The sequence below is a fragment of the Nicotiana tomentosiformis genome, chromosome 11, assembly GCF_000390325.3.
Source record: "Nicotiana tomentosiformis chromosome 11, ASM39032v3, whole genome shotgun sequence".
In the NCBI taxonomy this organism is placed as follows: Eukaryota; Viridiplantae; Streptophyta; class Magnoliopsida; order Solanales; family Solanaceae; genus Nicotiana; species Nicotiana tomentosiformis.
The window spans coordinates 75330383-75346562 of record NC_090822.1 but is presented as its reverse complement, the minus strand read 5'-3'; positions in this window follow the sequence as shown (position 1 = coordinate 75346562).

The following is a 16180-nucleotide window of genomic DNA, read 5'->3' as shown; positions in this document are numbered from 1 at the left end:
CTTTAGTGGATTTTGGATCGTGACAGTAAAAAAGACGAACGACATTTCTCTAAGAGCCTTTGTGCTTTTAATATAACTAGTTTTAGGATATGCGCATTACGCGTGTACTCCATATATATCAATGATTATAATTTAAAAATGACACGAATATTACTAAACTATATGATAGAGTTATTAAATAAAATTGTTAAAAAGTACAAGCTCTTGAAAATAATATATATTGATGTTATTTAGCCAACTTAGTAAGGAAAATAATTATGTCACACAAAAGTATTCAATTACTTTATCACAACTTTAATATATGAGTTGTGCAATTAGTTTAGTAGCTCAGACAAATTGAATAATATTTTGACGTGTACTCTAATATCATGCAGCATTACTATATTTTTTATGGCCATGAAAATAAAATATATAATTAGGTACTTGAACAAATAGAATTTATTTAGTTATCATATGAAAATTTTAATTGAATGAGTACTGTTTTTTATTTCTAGAAAGAAGTAAAATCATTGTCAAAACAATTAAGATAGAAAATGTAAAAACCCGACCGATCGTTTTGAGATCTAGCGCGTAGTTCGATGGTTTGAGGCCTCGAGTAGCTTCACTTCATGTTTTATGACTTGTACGCATAGTCGGAATCGAATTTTGGAAAGTTCGGAGTTGATTCGAATGAAAACTTCTCAATTCGGAAGCTTTAAGTTGGAAGAGTTGACCAAGATTTGACTTTTGACTAAACGACCTCGGAATCGGGATTTTAAGACTCCAATAAGTTTGTATGTTTATTTCGGACTTGGGCGTATGTTCGGGTTGATTATCGGGTGGTCTGAAAGCATTTTGACGCTTATTGTGGAAAGTTGGCATTTTGAAGGTTTTAGAATTTCCTAAGATTAATTTGAAGTGAACTTTGATTTTATTGATGTCCATTTTGGATTCCGAGCCTTGAAATAGGTTTGTATCGTGATTTGTGACTTACACGTAAAGTTTGGCGTCATTCCGGAATGTTTAAGTGTAATTCAGAAGCGTTCGACGAAGTTTGAATGTTTGAAACTTGAAAGAAGGGTTCTGATCGTCGATTCGTTATTTGGATATTGTTTAGTGTGATTTGAGGCCTAGATCAAGTTTGCCTCATATTTTAGGAATGGTTGATATGATTGGACGGGGTCCCAGGGGCCTCGGGTGTGTTTCGGATGGGCTACCGGTTATTGCCCCATGTTTGAGCTGTTGTTTCTGAGATCTGGTGCATCCTTCTTCGCGATCGCGAAGAAAGGGCCGCGATCGCGAAGAGAAAAGTGTTGTTCCAGGCCTTGTGAATCGCGATCACGTAGAAGGAATTTCTGATGTCAGTAGTCTGACTTCGGGAGCTTATATCTTGCAATCTAAAAAGAAATTTGGGGATGATGCAAAAATAAAAGTTGTAGCCCTTTGAATCTAGTTTCAGAAAATTTAACTGTTTGTCATTTGGAATTTTGTACAAAACATTATGACCATTATACCGAAAGGTGTCTGTGAAGAGAAAACAAAATTTGTACATCGCAATCGCGAGGTTTTGGCCGCGATCGCGATGAAGGAAACGATGTAGGAACTTTTGTTAATCTCGATAGAATGGATAATGGCCGCGATCGTGGAGAAGGAGGCCTAACAGGTGTATTAAACATCTAATTTCAGAATTTTAATCTCATTTCATCACTTTTAAGTTCTTGGAGCTCGTGTGGGGTAATTTGGGGTGATTCTTGAAGATCTTTTTCGCCATATATCATAAGGTAAGTTATTCCTACTTATTTCGAGTTAAATATATGGGTTATATATGTATTTTAACATGAAAATTTGAGAGAAATTATGAAATATTTGGAAAAAAATCTAGAAATAATATTTTTAGATTTTGACCACGAAATTAGGCATGGAATTAGGAATAAATTATATATTTGAGTTCATGGTATTATGTATAATAATTTATCTTCGAAAGTTTTGGAATGTGGGCACGTGGTCCCGTGGGTTGACTTGGTTGACTTTTTGAGCGGAGTTAAAAATTAATATAAATTGATTAATTATGAGTATGAGAGTATATTTTTATTGGTTTGCACGTTGTTTGACTAGTTTCGGATCGATGGGCATTGGTTTGAGGTGTTAGAGAGGTGTTGGAGCCGGTTATAGAACTTCGTTGGGAGATAAGTCTCCTGTCTAACTTAGTGAGGAGGAATCTGCCCCGTAGGTATTAAAATTATTATGTGCTACTAGTTGTGGGTGCTACATATGCACGATGTGAGGAGAATCCGTACGTAGCTAAAAGTATGTTTATGTCCGGGTAGACTTGAACTCATTTTACTAAGCTTAATTAAGTGAGTTTATAATTTAAATTGATTTGGGAATATAATAGGCCGAGCTTTATCATCTTGAATTGTTTGGCGAGATATTTGATAAACGGTAAAAGTCATATTTACTTTATGCCCATGCACCTCTGTTGTAAGCACATGACTTGTAATTCGATAAGTTTCTTCCTTTCCTGTGGATCGGGCCGAACGCCTCGGCAGTATATTGAGATGCATCTCTAGTTCCATCGGTCGATCCTCGGCAGTGTACACACCACTCTGGATCGGGTCGTACGACCTCAACACAATCGTGCATTATACCGCTAGCAGTCCGGATATTCATGAGATCCCTCTTCTATTGAGGCCTGGCATTTTATATGGTATTCCTTATCTGTTTGAGATTGCACTTGATATTTCAGATCTGTTGAGATGGCACATGAGATTTGAAAGATTTATATCATTAAAAGAAATGTGTAGAGGATTATGTTAGTTACAGTTTTTATCTCACTACTATCGTCGTGCTACATATTTGTTATGAGTTATCATATTTATTTATTGGATCACTAGTAAGTGTCGATGTCGACCCCTCGTCACTACTTCTATGGGGTTAGGCTGGATACTTACTAGGTACGCGTTGATTTACGTACTCATACTACACTTCTGCACTAAATGTGCAGGATCTGACAGGTTCACTCGGTGGCCATCTTGGCGCGTAGGGGCCAATGCTGAGGGGACTTTATGGTGAGTTGCTTTCTATGCTACGCACCGCAGCCCACATAGTCTCCATCTTATTTATTTACTTTATTTTGTCTATTTTATATTCCAGACAGATGTTGTTTTATTATTGCACTCTTTAGTAGACGTGCATGCACTTGTGATACCGGGTTTTTAGATGTTCTAGAAGTTGTTTGTGGGTTTTTTTAGTATTTACACACTTTTATTATTTATTCTATTTAAATTGTAAGTTTTCACGAGTTTAATGTGTTAATTTCTTTATCTAATAAAATTCACGATTTTAAAAATAATAAAATACATAATTAAGTTGGTCGCAATCACTACCTATAGTGGGTTTTGGGACGTGACAGTTTGGCATCAGAGCACTAGGTTCACTTAGGTCGCATGAGTCATGAGCAAGTCTAGTAGAGTCTTGCAGATCGGTATAGAGACGTATGTACTTATCTTCGAGAGGCTACATGGCTGTTAGGAGAACTTCCCTTCCTTGATTCTTCATCGTGCGATTGTCACACCTCCTTTTTCCCGAGGGATAGGGGATAGGGGAGTTTTTCCAATTTAAGTGACATTGTTCAAAATAGGATTATTTAATTAATCAGAGTCGCCACTTAAAATAATTGTTATGGTGTCCCAAGTCACCAGCTTATTTTAAAATTCCAAATCGAGAAAATTGACTCTATTTATGGTCCGCGAACACAGAATACCAGGTAAGAAATTCTGTTAACCTGGGAGAAGGTGTGAGGCACTCCCGAGTTTCGTGGTTTTAGCACGGTCGCTCAACTATCAATAATTGGTCTAATTATCTAATTTAATACATATTTAAACCTATTGTGCATTTGTAAACTTTCTAACCGCTTTTAACTATTTTAATTGCTTTTAGGATTTATGAAATTCATTTGAACAAGTCGTGATGTCGCACATTCATTTGTTTTTGTACATATTGCGAATCACGCCACGCGAAACGCATCCGCGATTTACGACATGTTTATTTTATTATTATTCGAAGTCATGGTCAAGTCACGTGAAACGCGCACTTGAGTTTAGAATTATGTGTCATGACTATGCCATGGGAACCGTACTCATAGTCACGATGATTTATTATTAATCACGCCTAAATCAAGTTACGAGGTTCGGATATTATTTATTTTCCTAAGATTTGAGATTAGTGTGAGGTCAAACAGTATGGGAGGAATCATTGTAAAGAAATAATGTGATTTAATTATCAAAGCTACTGGAAAAGGCATGTGGTTGATTGAAGTTATTGAATTATTTAACTAATATAACATTCTGCTTTTTAAATATCCAACCCCTAAATCTTTATGTCCTTTGACAAATCTAACATTATAAATTAAGGTAATAAATATATGAAACACAAGCAATAATACAAATAAAAACAAACTTCATGAATCTTGTAAAATCTAAAGCACAAATAAACTCATAACCCTGCAACAAAGATGTACCCACCAGATTAGCACAAAAATTTTAAACATGAACTTAATTTTGAAGCTTCAAATTTTATTACTAACAAGGATAACATGAAAATATTCTGAGAATAATACAACTTAACATATAACTTGCAAACTACAATTTAAACAGAACAAGATTCATTAAGGATAGTGTGGGTTTATTCACGCAAATACACATAAAAAATGATAAAGATTAGAATGGACCTTTGCTCAGTATTTTCCAAACGTAAAAATCCAAATCGAATCGACTACAACGAGCTATTGACTGAACTTTGAACCGGCGACCTCGAGGAATTGAACTTCGCTACTAGACTGCAACTGAAACTCGAAGGAAAAGGGGTTCATGCCACGGATTCTCATGGTTGTTTTGGGGATGGTTTTGAGGTGTTTAAAGAGCTGGGTTTTGGTGTTGATTTTAGCTGAATTTGTCGAAAGAAAAACGAAGAAAGAATGACACGAATAGAAATTCCCTTAGCGTAGAAGAAGCAAAAAATATTTCTCTCCCTTCTTATCTTTTTTCTTATCTTTTTTTTTATCTTCTATTTATAGAAAAACTTTCAGAATCTTTTCAGATATTTTTTAATTATTTTATTATTTTTTTAATTAAAAAACTCCCACTTCCCATTTTTCTTCTTTTTTAAAAAAACAAAAAATTACCCACTTTCCTTTACTTATATTTTTTAATTTCTCACATTTACTTTTATTATATTTAAATTCTCACTTTTCTTTACCTTTTTTTTTTTTAATTTTCCACTTATTTTTCTTTTCTTTTTTTTAATTTCCACTTTCTTTTACTTTTGTTTTTTAAAAACAAATTCACCTACCTTTACTTTTATTTTTTAATTCCAACTTTCTTTTATTTTTTATTTTATAACTTTCCACATTCTTTTATTTTTATTTTTTTAATTTTTCACTTTCATTTACTTTTTTATTAAATAATTTCCACCTACTTTTACTTTTACTTTTTAATTCCATAGTTCTAATTTTCCTATTTTTTTATTCCTATCCGAAAATTTTAAAAAATATTTAATTTTTTTTGTTTTAAAATTATTTTTTTAAAATAAAGATAAAAATAAAAATAATATTAATAGTAATATTTGACCTTTTAAATTATTTTTAAGTTTTACCCTATATAAAAAAAGTGTAACAAAGTTAAAAAAATATATATATTAAATTTTTAAAAATATTTACATAGTAGAAGGTGATAAAAATTCAAATATAGTAAAAAATTAGGTGTTCACAACTGCCCCTCTTTGCTTGAAAAGATGAAGAGTTTTCAGGCAAAGAATAGGTGAGCCATGTGACTAATTTTTTACCACACTGTTATTCAAAAGTAAAATAAATAAAAGATAGGGTGCAACCGAGTCCTGATTTTGGACAGCCTACATATCCCAGGTTATAAAGGAATCAAGTCGCGTGTACTTCAAGGAAAATGGTGGAATAATGAGTTGAGGAGTCGAGTGAGGTTCCGTCGAGGCTCCAGTCCGCGGTCCTGCTATTATATCAAAATAAAAAAGAAACTAAAGAAGCCTATCAGCTATGAGTTATAAGATTCCTATCTATAGGTCTTCTGAAGCTTGATCTTGAGTCTTGAATGGAGAATCATGCAGACTTTTGATTTGAACCTTGATGCTTGCTAGCTGCAGGTGCTAGTTCATTCTTCTACGGCTTCTTCTGATAAAAACGGGAAATGTAATGCTCGTTACTTGAGTCATGTCTTGAGCAGTTCACATCTTTTCATTCACTTCTTCATTTTTGATTCACTTCTTTTTTCTTTTCTTTTCTTTATTCTAGATTGAGACCTCTTCATTTGGTCATCTCGAACCCTGTGCCTCAAGGTAAAATCTTCTCAGACACCAAAACAAACAAATGAACGAATTTTTTCTGCCCCAATTTTCACTAGAAAAAGTTTTGTGAGTTATTTGTAACAAAACTCTATGCTAATTCATTTATTGAAAATAATAAAAAATTGGGATTGGTGTACCCGAGAAAAACGTGATTATTTGGGAATGGTGTACCCTGATTTTCTAAGTGGTGCCTCAACTAAGGATTGATCTACTTTATGTTGGGGAAATGCGATGTGGAATAGTGTACCCTAATACTGGTAAAGAGACTAGGGAGTGGAGACTCTATGTCTAAAAATCAAAATTAACTAGGAAGTGGAGACCCTATGTTGGAAAAGAGAATAGTGAGTGGAGACCTTATATCTAAAATAAAATCATCTAGGGAGTGGAGACCCTATGTTGGAAAAGAGACTAGGGAGTGGAGACCCTATGTCTAAATATAAAATCAACTAGGGAGTGGAGACTCTATGTTGGGAAAAGAGACTAGGGAGTGGAGATCCTATGTCTAAAATAACTTCAACTAAGAAGTGGAGACCCTATGTTGGAAAAGAGATTAGGCAGTGGAGACCTTATGTCTAAAAATAAAACCAACTAGGAAGTGGGGACCCTATGTTGGAAAAGAGACTAAGGAGTGGAGACCAACAACAACAACAACAACCCAGTATAATCCCACTAGTGGAGTCTGGGGAGGGTAGTGTGTACGCAGACCTTACCCCTACCCTGGGATAGAGAGGCTGTTTCCGATAGACCCCCGGCTCCTTCCCTCCAAGAACTCCCCACTTTGCTCTTGGAGTGACTCGAACTCACAACCTCTTGGTTGAAAGTGAAGGGTGCTTACCACTAGAGCAACCCACTTTTGTCAAAATTAAAATCAACTAGGGATTGGGGACCCTATGTTGGAACAGAGACTATGGAGTAGAGCCCCTATGTAGGAAAAGAGACTAGTGAGTGGAGACCAGACTAGGAAGTGGAGACCCTATGTCTAAAATAAAATCAACTAGGGAGTGGAGACCCTATGTTGGAAAAGAGACTAGGGAGTGAAGACCCTATGTCTAAAATAAAATCAACTAGGGAGTGGAGACCCTATGTTGGAAAAGCCGACTAGGAAGTGAAGGCCCTATGTCAAAAATAAAATCAACTAGGGAGTGGAAACCCTATACTGGAAAAGCGACTAGGGAGTGGAGACCCTATGTCTAAAATAAAATCAACTAGGGAGTGGAGACCTTATGTCTAAAATAAAATCAACTAGGGAGTGGAGACCCTATGTTGGAAACGCAACTAGGGATTGGTGTACCCCATACTACCATGATTTTGAACTTCTTTTCTTACCTTTCTTTTTCATCATTTTAATTTATTTTTTTCATTTTTTTTATTTTTTAGAGAATGAGTAAATGTGGAAAAGAATTTGAAGAAAACTTCCCTTTTAGAGTTGTTGCTGCTGCAGAGCTGTTTCTAGCTCTCGCGCGGTTTCTTCTTCTTCTTTTTCTTTTTTTTTTTTTTTGGTTGCACCTACTTCTTGCAAGGTTCTTTTTAGGTTACACATGTTTCCTGTTTTTCAAACAAAGAACAATTGTTAGTTTGAAACGTTGGTTGGTTTTGTGGCCTTGAATGTTTCAGTCACTTAATGTCGGCCGACTTCTTTGATGATAATTTCAACTGCAACTGGTTATTTCCTGAAAACCGATTGCATTTATGGCCCCGGAGAACCTTTGGCTTTTCCAAACTTTGCCATGATGGTTGGTCATGTGAGACTTAACCTTTTCCAACTTTATTTTACCTTTGTAGACCTTTGATTTTTTTCTTCCAATTTTAACTTCAGAGCATTTGGGAACCTTTGGATTTTCAAACTTTTCCAAGACGGTTAGCCACTTGGGACTTAACCTTTACAACTTCATTTGCCCTTATAGGCGCTTTCAATTTATTTCCTCCTTTCGAGAGTTTTTGATTTCAAAGCATCAGCCACCATGGCCATTCGGGATTGACTTGACGCCCCTGCCGAGGCTGGGTGCCTTCTTGAATATTAGTTTGTATCAAACAAAATCCCTATAAATCAGTCTTGATATCCCTTCTTCACCTTAGTTTTGGAACTGAGTTAAACCGAAAGGGATTTAAAAAAAATAAATAATGAAATGGACAATGAATTTAGACAAGAGGTATCCCTTTCAAGTAAAGGAAAGAAGGACTTATCTGGAGTACATGCGGACTTTAATGAACATGTCATGCCTTTTGGACTGGATGCCTAATCTGTATAAACCGTCCGACTCTTAGCAATTCATCACAACTTTTACCTCGAAACTGAGAAACCTTGCCCAGGACTATGCCGATGCCAATGGCTGTGAAGATCCTTTTTTCGGTCAGTAATGCCCTTTGCGGGTTTTCACCAGCTGACCTCTCTCATTTCTTTTCTCACCATCGCCTTATAGTGCCCTTTGTAGGTTTTCACTAACAAGACTCTCATTTTCATTTTCTCTGCTCGCCATCGCCCTATGGTGCCCGTGAGGGTTTTCACCAATAAGACTCTCTCATTTTATTTCTCTCATTTTAGTTGCATCAAATCCAAGTGATTGTATCCTCCAATTCTTGAACATTCTTGTTGATTGATCAGAATGACTAGAAGAGGATTTGGGTAAAACGAATTTGGATCGAATTACAACTTTGGAACCTTTCAGGCGAAACCATCACCGAACCATTGTAACATCTGCCCCAATTTCAACTTTTGGGGGAATGTGCATTTTTGTTTTGGTGTGACCGAACCTCATAGAGAGACTTCCTACATATTCTTTTAGAATCAAGTCGAACGTAGTTCAATGAACTTTGTTTTTTTTATTTTGTTTTTCTTCTATTTTGTTTTCTTTTTGTTTTTTTCATTTTTTCATATATATTTTTATAAGAATAACTTCCAAGTTTCAACGAGGGTAATCAAAGAAAGGGAACTGGCTCAAAGGGTTTGCAAGGGTTGGTAATGTTTGGATAGGGAGAAAGAAAGCCTTCGTCATACCAATCGGAGCATGTTAAAGTTGTTAAAAAGGGTCAAACCTAATACCTTTTGACCGCATCTGCATTGACAGCTGCTTCGGGGTCATTTCCTTCGATGTCTCCTAAATATAACGCTCCCTTTGGCAATACTCTTCTTATAATGTACGGACCTTTCCAATTTGGAGCAAATTTTCCTTTCGCTTCTTCATGATATGGGAGAATACATCTCAAAACGAGTTCCCCACTTCGATTATTTTGGGCCGCACTTTCTTGTTGTAGGCACGGGCCATTCTTTGTTGGAACAACTACCCATGGCAAACTGCAGCCATCCGCTTTGCATTAATCATAATCAACTGTTCCAACCGAGTCTTGACCCATTCATCATCCTCCATTTCCGCTTCAACAATGATCCGAAGAGAAGGAATCTCAACTTTGTTCCAATTTTCTATTTATTTTCTTACAAGCCTTGTCTTCAAAACATTCTGTTTCTTGATTCATTATTTCGAGGCCTAACAGCATTTTAGTATCTGGGCATTAAGTCCACAAGCATGTCATGTCATTAAAATCTACATTAATAGAACTGAAAAGAGAATAAGAAAAGTGACAACATTAAGAAAAGAGACATTCCTGGACAATGAAATAATAATTTCATTTGATTTTTTTTAATTTTTAATGATAGAAGGGTTTACATCAGAAAGTAAGACAATAAAGTAAAACATTTGGATTACACCCTGAAAATAATTCGGACGCAAAAAGAATAGCAAGACCGGCTATCGAGACTCCCGTCTGACAGGGAACTTTCAAGTTTGGCGACCATGTTTTGGATTTTTTTCTATCTCGGCAATGGTAACCATGGCCTTCAGTGCCGGATTAAATTCCTAATCATCACAGATCATTCCAACGATTGGCCTAGTTTTGTGAGCAGGCAACGGATTGTTCGTCACATCAAGAGCCTCTTCGTCCCGAAGAACGATTCTTCCAGCTTCAATCAAGTCTTCCACTCCCCTATTAAGGGTCCAAACAGTCCTCAGTAACGTGTCTCACTGCTCCAGAGTGGTATTCACATCTAGTATCAGCTTGGTGCGAGAGGGACTCGGGGTTTGGCCGGTTCGGGGCCACTGGATGCAGCAGACCTAGCCCGATTAGGTTTTGAAACAAACTTGAATATGATTCACCAATAGGGGTGAACTGATTCCTTCTTAGGGGCTCTAATGGGAGAGGATTGTATTGGGGAATATTTGGTTGGGGATTATATGGAGCTTGGTAGGGTCGAGTATTTTTGGGATGTGGAGCTTGGTTTTGTGTATAATGCTCTAGCCGCGTGTAAGGTTGCACGTTCATCACCGCATATGGAGGCGGTGCCACGACATAAGCATCATCTTGATGGAGATAATAGTGTTGTGGGACCTTAGGAAGCATATATAATTGGTTGAATGACTTGCGGGCCCCCTCAAGCTCGAAGCCATCATGGCTCCCTGTTCCCTCATGTTTATGTTCATCCAACCCCCGAACCATTCTGAACGGTCAGTAATGTGGCCTTAAAGGCAGCATGACTCAAGATTTGGCCTGTTTTTAAACCATTTTCGATCATCTCCCCAATTTTGATAGCTTCGGCGAACGGATTACCCGTAACGGACATCATGTTCTGGAAGTAGTTCGCCTCTTGGGACTGTAGAAAGACCGTAACTATTTCTGCTTCGTCCATTAGAGGCTTTACCCTGCCAGCTTGCTCGTGCCATTTGACAGCATACCCACAGAAGTTATCTGCAATTTTCTTTTTCAAATTGGACAAAGAGTTCTCTTTTTGATTTTTCACTCTTGCTTTCTTTCTTTTTTTTCGCGCTTTATTTTTTATTTTCTTTTTTTTGTTCTAGAAGCGGTCAATATGCAAGCCAAAATAAATAAATGTACAAGTAGCACGTAAAATGCATCAGGATGGTCTTTTAAATTGGGTACATCTGTCCTAGACGGACTCAACCCTTGTGTTGAGTCCCCAAAGTCAATGTACGTGATGCAAACAAACGTTCCTACTAGGGATCCGGCATGAGGCTATGTTATTCTAGGTTTGAATCCTGGGTTATGTTGTTCTAGACCTGGCTTACCTGAGCGGACAACTCGAGCCGAGGGGGACAACGTACTGGGAACCAAATGGTCATCCGGCTTTGTAACTGATCTGATCCTCGTTCTAAATTAGGGTATGACACTAACAGAAAAGAAGTAACGCCAGTGTGCACTTCCCATAAGATTTAGAAGACTCGGAGAGAAGAAGGGTTTCATAACAGTTTTATATATAGTTCAAGCAATATTAAAGCGGTTAAAAGCGTCATTTAGCACATTCGGCTCAAATAAGTAATATCAAACAATCACTAGTAGCCAAGTATAATAGTCATATAAGCTCGAATTCTGAACCCTGAACCAGAGATTCTAGGTTCGGTCCCTAACAGAGTCGACAGAGCCATCACACCTCTTTTTTCCCAAGGATATGGGAGTTTTTCCAATTAAAGTGACATTATTCGAGATGGGATTATTTATTTAAATTAGAGTCGCCACTTCGAATAATTTATGGTATCCCAAGTCACCTGTTTATTTTAAAATCACAAATCGAGGAAATTGACTCTGTTTTAAAGTTTGCGAACATATAAGACAGGGTAAGGAGTTTTGTTAACCCGGAAGAAGGTGTGAGGCACTACCGAGTTTCGTGATTTTAGCACAGTCACTTAATAATTAATACTTTGCTTATCATCTGATTTATTACATGTTTAAAACTTTTTATACGTTACCACTTTTAATATTTTTTAACAATTATGGAGTTTATTTAAACAAGTCGCGGCGTCGCGCACTTGTTATTTTTGTACACATCGCAAATCACGCCACGTGAAATGCACCCGTGATTCACAACCTGTTTATTTTAATTGTTTGAAGTTGTGGTCAAGTCGCGTGAAACACGCACTTGAGTTAAGATTTACGTATCGTGACTATGCCACGGGAATCGTACCCATAATCACGATGATTTATTATTAATCACGCCTAAAGCAAGCTACGATGTTCATGAGTTATTCTTTCTAAGTTTGAGATTACAGTAAGGCATGATTTATGGCTGTTGAAATTGTGGGAGCAAAGGGATTTATCTTCTACGGATACTTTTGTAATGCAATATTGTTCATTTGGCTCACATTCTCGCAACTGGCCCATAGATATAATTTGACAAAACCAAACTTCTCTTTCCTAATTAGCCTAACTAGTGTAACTATTAATTTAAAGTAAAGGAAAACTAAAATCATATTAAAATTCCATTTTTATACTACTCAGAGGACATTTTGATCATGCTAAATTGTTTAGGCATTTAAGAAATAAATTGAGTAATCAAATTTCTAAAATAAACTCCAAAACTTGATAAGAAAAGATAACCGTACTTAAATTGGAATTCAGTTACTCTTACCAAGATAAACATATTCACATTAAGAGCAAAATTAATCTAACAAACTAGGTCCAAATCCCATTATCAAACATTCATTACCACAGATCAAAGAATGAAACAATTAATATCAAGAAAAATGAATAAACTAATCCAGTCAACAAAACAAATGCATACTATCACAGGAAAAAAAAATCAAAGCATTCACCAAGCTGATATCACGAGATGAGATCAAGTGAATAAAGGGTGGACCTTAAATAGCTGCAAATTTTCTTCAATATTCGAATAGCATTGCTTGTGGAGGAGTCTTCGGGTGTTGGATTTTATTCATGTCATCAGCTATTCTATGTAATACTCTATTATGTCATGTGGGTTGTGAGACGGCTTGATTATTCGCACATGTGTTGTGATCCCGTGTAGCTTGTGGTGTTATATGAGCAAGATGTCTTTCTAGATGCAGGTCGTTTATTGTGCCTTAGTTGTGCTTGAGTTTTTATAGTGCATGGCGTTATTTGTCTCCCGAGGGTTGTATTTATGCACTTAGCGTGCTTGTAGTCGATATTCGGATATTCATAGGTATGAGAATTATGGCTTGATGGGTATTTCCTTTTTTATTATTATGTTGTTTGGATCGGGTTGCACATTACAACAGTCTTATGTTTGGATCAGGTTGCACACCGCAACAGTGTCATGTTTGATTCAGGTTGCATGCTGCAACAGTGTCATGTGTAGATCGGGTAGCACGCCGCAACAATGAGATATTGAGTATGGTTCCTTATACTTATTTTGTGTGCCTTATTTCGCATCTCTAATATAGGTTCATAGCATCTGTTTGGCCGTTTTATTCGTTACGCGGGCTGGATGGTTCTTTGCCAGAGTTCGTTCTTCCTTATGAGTCACATTCGAGTTTGTAGCTTGTTGGCGCATTGTTGGTGTCATATAAGATTTTTGGCGGTATTTGAGGTGGCTTATTTCTTGAGCAGATTTCTTGGACCTGAAATCAGTGCAATCGGATTTATATAAGGTATATTAGAGGGAAAATGTCACTATTCAGTTCAGAATGAGGCAAGCATTCTTGTTGAGCGGAGGACTCCATGATTTATTGATTTGGCAGGTGGTTATAAGCTTCTACACATCGTTTTCATCATTGCAGTATTGCAAGGGTTGGATCAGAGCTTATGCGCATATGAGGTATACTACGGGTATCAGGTTAGTGAATTTGCAGCTTCTACGGTTGAATGATGTTATTATGGGCTTACAAATTATACGGTGCATTGTGTGGCTTTATCATGGGTGTATGATCATATTTGGTACAACGGGTTGAGATTGATATGGTGTTCATATGTTAGGATCAGGTCTCGTAGACAATTCTGAATGTTGGAATTTGGTTCTAAGGCTTGTGCGCTAAGGTAGCAGGAAGGATCTTCAGTCTGGCTCGAGCTAATGTATTCAGATGGGTTGTGGTGGCACGGGGAAGATGCACGAGGTGTTAAACAGTGGTTTTGGGAAATTTTGGAGTAGTTCTTGGCACGTTCGAGGACGAACGTATGTTTAAGTGGGGGAGAATGTAATGACTCGATCGGTCATTTTAATCTCTAGCGCGTTGTTCGGCGATCTGAGCCCTTGAGTAGGTTCACTTCATGTTTTAGGACTTGTACGCGTAGTATGAATTGAATTTCGGGATGTTTGAAGTTGATTTGGATGAAAATTCTCAATTCAGAAGCTTTAACTTGGAAAAGTTGACCAAGGTTTTACTTTTGATTAAACAACCTCAGAATCGCGATTTGAAGGTTCCAATAGGTTCGTATGATGATTTCGGACTTAGGCGTATATTCGGGTTGAGAATCGGGTGGTCCAGAAGTATTTCGGCTCTTATTGTGAAAAGTTGGCATTTTGAAGGTTTTAGAATTTCCTAAGATTGATTTGAAGTGAAATTTGATTTTATTGATGTCCGTTTGGGATTTCGAGCCTTGGAATAGGTTTGTATCGTGATTTGTGACTTACACGTAAAGTTTGGCATCATTTCGGAATGTTTAAGTGTAATTCGGACGCGTTCGGCGAAGTTTAAAAGTTTAAAAGTTTAAAGAAATGGTTTTGATCGTTGATTCATAGTTTGGATGTTATTTGGTGTGATTTGAGGCCTCAAGCAAGTTTTCATCATGTGTTGGGAATGGTTGGTATGATTGGACGGGGTCCTGGGGGCCTCAGTTGTGTTTTGGATGGGCTACGGGTTATTTCTCCATGTTTGAGCTGTTGTTTCTGAGATCTGGTGCATCCTTCTTCACGATCGCAAAGAAAGGGCCGCGATCGCGAAGAGCAAAGTGTTGTTCCAGGCCTTGTGAATCGCTATCGTGGAAGGAAATGCATGATCGCGTAGAAGGAATTTCTGTTGTCAGTGGTCTGACTTTGATAGCTTATATATTGCAATCTGTAAGGAATTTAGGGATGATACAAAAATAAATGTAGGCCTTTGAATCTCATTTTCAGAAAATTAAACCGTTTGTCATTTGTAATTTTATACAAAATGTTATGGCCATTATACCGAGGGATGTCTGTGAAGAGGAAACAAAGTTTGTACATCGCGATCGCGATGAAGGAAACGATGCTAGATCGCGATGAAGGAAACGATGCTAGAACTTTTGTTAATTGCGATCGCATGGATAATGACCGAGATCGGGAAGAAGGAGGCCTGGCAGGTATATTAAACATCTAATTTTGGGATATTAATCTCATTTCATCACTTTTAAGTTCTTGGAGCGATTTGGGGTGATTCTTGAAGATCGTTTTTGCCATATATCATAAGGTAAGTTATTCCTACTTGTTTCGAGTTAAATACTTGGCTTATATATGTATTGTAACATGGAGATTTCATAGAAATTATGGAATATTTTGAAGAAAACCTAGAAATGGTATTTTTAGATTTTGACCACGAAATTGGATATGGAATTAGGAATAAATTATATATTTGAGTTCGTGCTATTATGAGTGATGTTTATCTTCGAAAGTTTTGGAATCTAGGCCCGCGGGTTGACTTGGTTGACTTTTTGAGGAGAGTTGAAAATTATTATAAATTAATTAATTATGAGTATGGGAGTATATTTTTATTGGTTTGCACGTTGTTTGACTAGTTTCAGATCGATGAGCATTGGTTTGAGGTGTTAGAGAGGCGTTGAAGCTAGTTATTGAACTTTGTTGCGAGTTAAGTCTCTTGTCTAACTTTGTGAGGAGGAATCTACCCCGTAGGTATTAAAATTATTATGTGCTACTAGTTGTGGGTGCTACGTATGCACGAGGTGACGAGGGTCCGTACGTAGCTAAAAATATATTTATGTCCGGGTAGATTTAGGACTTTATCATGTAATATTTGAATTATTTTAACTCATTTTGCTAGCTTAATTAAGTGAATTTATAATTGAAATTGATTTTGGAACATATTAGGCC